General features: G+C 41.4%; 1 long non-coding RNA gene across 1 annotated transcript in view; it reads right to left on the bottom strand.

Moving 5' to 3' along the window:
- Window positions 1–443: 443 nt before the first annotated feature.
- The window catches only part of LOC109324274, a 30093-nt gene continuing 24406 nt past the window's right edge, over window positions 444–6130 (bottom strand). Inside the window, exon 2 of the long non-coding RNA XR_002104894.1 lies at window positions 444–842. This is a non-coding gene — a long non-coding RNA (uncharacterized LOC109324274). The remainder of the gene's footprint in view (window positions 843–6130) is intronic.

Genomic DNA, 6130 nt, shown 5'->3' with positions numbered 1-6130 from the left:
CTCTTGTGGGACGCTCCATGCACCCCAGCATCACAGCGGTCAAGAGCCACACCTGCTACCTCAGGATATGTAGAAAAAGCTTTTAAAGCCGTGTCTCTGTCCGAACTGCTGATTCTCTGAATCAGCATTGAATCTTCAGATTTGGATTCAGCTGAATCGAATCAGGGACAGCGATCCGAATCAACTAATCAAATCACTGTTCCTGATTCGGGCTGTATCCAAATCTGAATCGAATGGGGCCCGCTTCACACACCCCTAGTACAAAACTGTGTTTAAAAGTTAAGAACCTTTTTAACACCATTGCTGACTGAGGCTTTGAAGTCAGAAATCCAGACAGTAATTACCAGTATTTAGGCCAACAGTATTCCTCCTCTGAGCAGGCAAATATATGGTTAGAGAGGCAGGGTGGGAGAAGCCATCAAACCCTGAAAGACACCTCAATGTTGTGTTTCCTGATGATTTATTATGAAAAATACATGCAAACACATGCAAACTATTTTGTTTCTACAGGCTGTTTTCTATGTCATTGTTTTTAAAGCAGCTTAAATCGGGAGTTTAAAACGATTTGAAGACATTGGCTTTTTTAAATTAAAGCGCATGTAAAAAAAATGAGGATTTAAATGTTGTTGGCACGCAAATGTCTTCAGCATAATGTTTGTTTTTTTTCACATAATAGAAATGTAGATTAAAAGAATACAAAAAGAAGTTTTCCGCTTGTCCGCACATTCCTTGACAAGTATTTGTAACTTTACAAATAGGCACTAATGATTAGCTGAGTTTTTCAGCAGTCAAGTTATGCGTCGTCAGCTTTGTTCTCCTGAGTATAAGGAGATGAATAGCACCTAGGGAGAAAGAAATAAAGAGAATCAAAGTTAGAGCCAGATGCAGTTCCTTTGCACTGCTCCCAGCAGGTAAAGCAGTAATAAAGATGTCAAATCCAAAATCCTTCCTAGGACTGTCCTCAGGTGATATAACCCCACAGAAGCAGATCATATATTACACCTTCTTCTGGCCACCGCTGCTCCTTCTGGGGAAAAGAAGCATTTATGGAATGAATCAAGGGAGGTATATGCTATACGGATGGGCACCTCAAGCAAGAATTCTGATCAGTTTTCTTTATACCTTTTTCCTTCTATTGTCTTTATGAAACATGCCAGCTTTTGGGTGTGCAGAGCATTTATGCCTCCAATGTCAGTAACAGAAACTGTGGGGCATATGTACACGCCACGTTTTTTGCCCTTCCATGCACTGCAGCTGCGTGTCTGTTTGAGTATTCATTGTCATGGATTAAGGTACAATGCACGAGTACCACTTAAGTAGTCGATGCTGAGGTTCGACACAAAGCACCAGAACCCTGGAAAAAAATCAGCTGTCAAAAGCACAGGACATTCAGCAGTATTGTGTCCTGAGAGGACAGAACTGAAATTTTATTTCTGCTTGAGTGCTTGACGGACACCAGTAAAGTTCCTACCTCAGCTAGAAATCCTTTTTACTGGGTTCTCCGCAGAGGATGACAGAGGGACTCATCTTCTCTGCCTTTTGAGTGATCCTAGCTGGCTGATATAGTGCTGACAGGTTACCAAAGGGGCCTATGTCTATACTTCAGCCAGAAGAAATGCATCACTGCAGTATACAGTTTTTAATGACAAGCATGAAAGTACTTAGATTGTGTGTTTTCTGGACATGGGCCATCTGGCATGTGTGTGTGCGTGCACATCTATGTAGTACCCACCCGAAATGATAAGCCCCGAACACTGATGGAGGCCTCCAGACACTACTGCTATAGAAACCCAATAGTAAACGCTAATAACTAATAATTAAATGGAAGTATCACTGAGTTTCCAATCCTCCCCCATGAGCTGGTTGGGTTTTTTTTATAATAAAATGGAGCTAGACTGTTCTCAGCAGTGGCAGATGTCCAAACGAGGAGCAATGGTCTCCAGTTGCAGCAAGAGAAGTTGATGTTAGTGAAAGGAAAAATTCTCACTAAGAGGGTGGTGAAGCGCTGGAACAGGTTACCCAGGGAGGTGCTGAAGTCTCCATCCTTGGAGATTTTTAAGACCTGGTTAGACAAAGCTTTGGCTGGGATGATACGGTTGGGACTGGTCTTGCTTTGGGTAGAAGGTTTGGACTAGATGTGACCACCCGAGGTCTCTTCCAACCCTCGTTTTCTATGATTCTCTGATGATATTTTCCAAACCATGAGACAGCGAGTCTCAGTCAGAGTCCAGGGGTACCTTGGGATGACACGAGATCCTTTGAAGGGTTATGGGAGGTGTGAGGAGGTAAGTGCATTATGAGGAGATAAGTAGATAAGCCAGGCTCAGAGATCCCCTCCCCTACCACCTAGCCCCTGTGTAAGGAAACAAGCACTGTGATATATAAATTAGTTTCTGAAACATGGGTGCCACTCAATTCACAGGGGTGTAGGTTGTAGCCGTGTTGGTCTTAGGACAAGGCAGACACAGGTCTGTGGGTAAATCTGATATCTTTTATTAGACCAACTCAAACAGGTGGAAACGTTCTTCTTTGCAATCTGTCAGGCACAAATGTTCTTCATTCAATTCACAGAGCTTATCAAGGAAGCCCTTGAGTCCCAAAAAGGCTGACAACCACTGTAAGGGCTTGAATCTCATTCACACTAATATGTCGTAAAGGGGCATTTTTTAGTGTAAAAAAGAATCAGGACCTTCTTTTTTTGTTTAAAGAGCCAGCACTAGAGGGCACCATATGCACAACAGTCAAACCAAGAATGGGTTGCGTTATATCTCCTGGAACCAGAGATCACAAATGTAGCATACTCAGGTATCTTCCGATTGCAAGGGATACAGCATGATCATTACAAATGACTTCTTTTGCAAGGCTCTGGAGTTTCTAGCCAAAATCCTTTAATTAATTGCAGCTATCCAAAGGTAATAAAGCAGCAAAATAAACAGCATCTGCTGCTATCTGTAATGATATTTGAAAAATCGAAGGCAGTCTAGAGTGAACCGTTTTCACGTGGTGAAATCCACATCATTGCTACAGTACTTCGGCTTCCATCTGCAGGGTAGCTAAGTCTGCAGAAAATTTGGTCCTCAAACATTCAGTATTTAGAAACAAAATGTAGTTAACATTTTTCCTAAGTAGGAAATGAATGCACAGAAAAGGATATATGCTAGAAATACTCTTTCCGGCCCGTCTTACTTCATGACTGTTTCATTCAAGTAGCAGACAAGCAGACTTCTTTGTCCACATGTCAAGATTTAAAAACATACAAGCTAGTTGTGATGGAGTCTCGGTTGTAAGAGCTGATTTGCATTAGTAGTTTCTAAAAGGCACAAAATATTCTCAGGCAGCTGAGATACGAGGTCATTGCACTCTCTGTCCTTTAGGTTAAAAGACTGTCTTGCCTTTTTCTATAGTGTTAGACACAGTAAAAGTATGTCATAGAAAAATCAGAAGGGGACAGCTGTAGGAGATGATGATTCTTTTATTTTATTATTTTTTTCAATTGGCAGACAAATGGCACTTGGTCCGGCTTCCACTGTCGCCGCCAGTGGAGAGGTTAGCTACCAGAAAGCGTTACTTTGGAGAACAAGCAAGGCAGTGTGCAACTTCTGAAAGATCTCATTCATGAAACAGAGCCCGGAAGATCTTGTACTACATTGTCTGGTATGCAAGAGCTTTGTGAAATGAGTACTCCAGATTTCTCAAAAAGTTTGGTTCTTGTCTTAAAGTCACTCGTCCAAATGAAGCATGAGATGCCCCAACCCAAAACGCTTCGTTCTGTCTTTTGCATTTAAGAAGTCATACTTTGGAGATGAGATTTGAGGTGTGTATTTCTGGCACTCTGGTAAACCTGCTGTATTACATAAGCGTTTGCTCTCTGGGCTGAAGATAAAGTGTCGTACCTCCAGCAATAGGAAAGGGAGATGGACACATCTACAGGAAACAATCTTGACCTTTTCATTCTTTAAAGTATGCTTGAAATATGCTGGGCTGACCATGGGAGATAAGACTTAGCCTCTGTGCTTCAGAGCTTCGGTATAAACAAATGACAGTATTGGTTGCACTTTTCATCCAATTTAGCTCAGCTCTGAGAAGGAACAAAAGCATCTCTCAGCATTGGGCAGACCAGTATGTGTTTTCTTTTGGCATGGTGATGCCTTATTCACAGTGGAGTTTCACATGTATACTGTGTTCATTTGACAGGTACTGTCCACTTTAGCAAAATTAAAGGTAAGTCCCAAAGGGTTGTATGTAAGGGATGCTGTTATCTGACCTGGTTTAACAACTACCCTGGGTGTTGCTGAACTACCTATAAACTATATGATTGTGAACCTAACTTGGCTAGGCAAAGTCACTGAGTAGTACTGAATCAAGCCCAGCAACACTTGCTGGCGACTTGTCCCAGTTGCCCAGAGCAGGGGGCTGGACCCAATGATCTCACGAGGTCCCTTCCAGCCCTAAACGTCTGTGAATCTGTGGTTTCAGACTGAGTCATCAATGAAAACAATGGGAAGAAGCCAGGTAACGATGCCAATATCTCTAGATCTGTCATTGTATAAAATTCCCCTATTCATACCTTCTTTTCCTATTAATCCCTCGCTTGGAGATTCATAGAAAACTTGGGACAACGATAGAGAAAGACAGTAAATAGCTGCCTAGATGATACCTTTCCAAAGTAAAGTACAGTCACATAAAACAGAAGGAAAATGATCCATCCTTTCCTGCCTGTTAGACACTAGCATGCCCCGAGAATGGATGATGTGCCTCTCAGTCTCCTGATCCAAACTATCACACAAATACTACAAATTACTTTTCTTCAGTTTTCCAGGCTGTAGCCGTATTGGTCTGGTGGCAAAAGCAATCAGGACTCGTGGTAGAGGTGATATCTTTTATTAGACTTTTGCAAAACAAATTCTTTAATTTTGTGCCTGAAAGCTTGCAATTAAAGGTTTTTATTTATTTATTTATTTTGCAAAAATCGAATTGGTCTAATAAAAGATATCACCTCTACCAGACGTCCTGATTTCTGTTCAGTCTAGTATACTTCATACTTTTGTGACTGGGTCCTTCCTTTCTTAATGACCCAGTTCCGTGTTAGTCAGTGAACAACTACAGTCCGTATCCTGTTCAATTTGTTCATGCTATTGTCTGCAGTGCAGGTACTTCATAGCCTGGCCTTACACGACTTGGACTTGGGAAAACCCAAACTACTGGCAAAGGATGCACAAGGGACCAGTGAGGATCAACGGCAGAGTCAGGATCTTAGTTTAGTGAAGTGGCCAAAAAGATTTGGGTCCACTGAGGTTTATACCTACACTGCTATAATTTAGTAACTCAACTCTTGCATAGTTGTTTTATGTTGCACACAAGCGAGATTCAACTGGAGCTTTACATCTCACTGAGTAATTGCTATTTTCTCAGTGTGCCAAGCCATAAGAAATTGTAGGCTGTCGTTTGTAAGTAGTCCATCAAAGAACCTTGACAAAAATTACAGTTTTTACAATGGTTTCTGAAGTGGGGCTTTTTTTATATATACATCGATAGGAACTAGTATATTAATATTCATGAGAATGGATTCATTCACCCAAAGTCTAGAGTAGCCCTGCTTTTTCCACCATCATGGACATTTTGACAGTGTTTTTGTTTTTCAGTTTGATGCAGACAGGGCAGGAAGGATGTTTCTGTTTTTATTTATTAAAAAACCCCCTCCATTATCTTTTAAAATTATAGTGCATGTGCGCACATAAAATATAACTTTACAAGGTGGATTTATTTTAGCGGTGCGTTAAAATACAGAAACCCTAATAATGGTCAAAGACACCACTGCGCTAGGCACTATCCACATGATCCTCCTCCAAACAGATTACAGCCCTAGTACAAAATTGAATTCTAGCAACACTCAATGCATTTTTTTTTTCTAAAGCAATGTGACCCTTGTGGTATAACAGGCCTACTCTTGCTTTCCACTCTCCGAGCTCTGTGAGAGCATATATGAAGTGTTGGCTCGGTGATAAAATTAGATGCTGAGCTAATACCTGCCTAGTAGCAGTTCAAGTGCACAGTGTGTTCTGCAGCTCTGGGAATTTCAACTTCTGTGCAGAGAAAGGCAGACAGCTGAGGAAGATCAGCCCTAATCAAC

Source organism: Crocodylus porosus, unplaced genomic scaffold (genome assembly GCF_001723895.1).
Source record: "Crocodylus porosus isolate Cpor-Errol unplaced genomic scaffold, CroPor_comp1, whole genome shotgun sequence".
Classification (NCBI taxonomy): Eukaryota; Metazoa; Chordata; order Crocodylia; family Crocodylidae; genus Crocodylus; species Crocodylus porosus.
The sequence above is the reverse complement of the archived record's forward strand: the minus strand, read 5'-3'. Positions and strand labels throughout refer to the sequence as shown.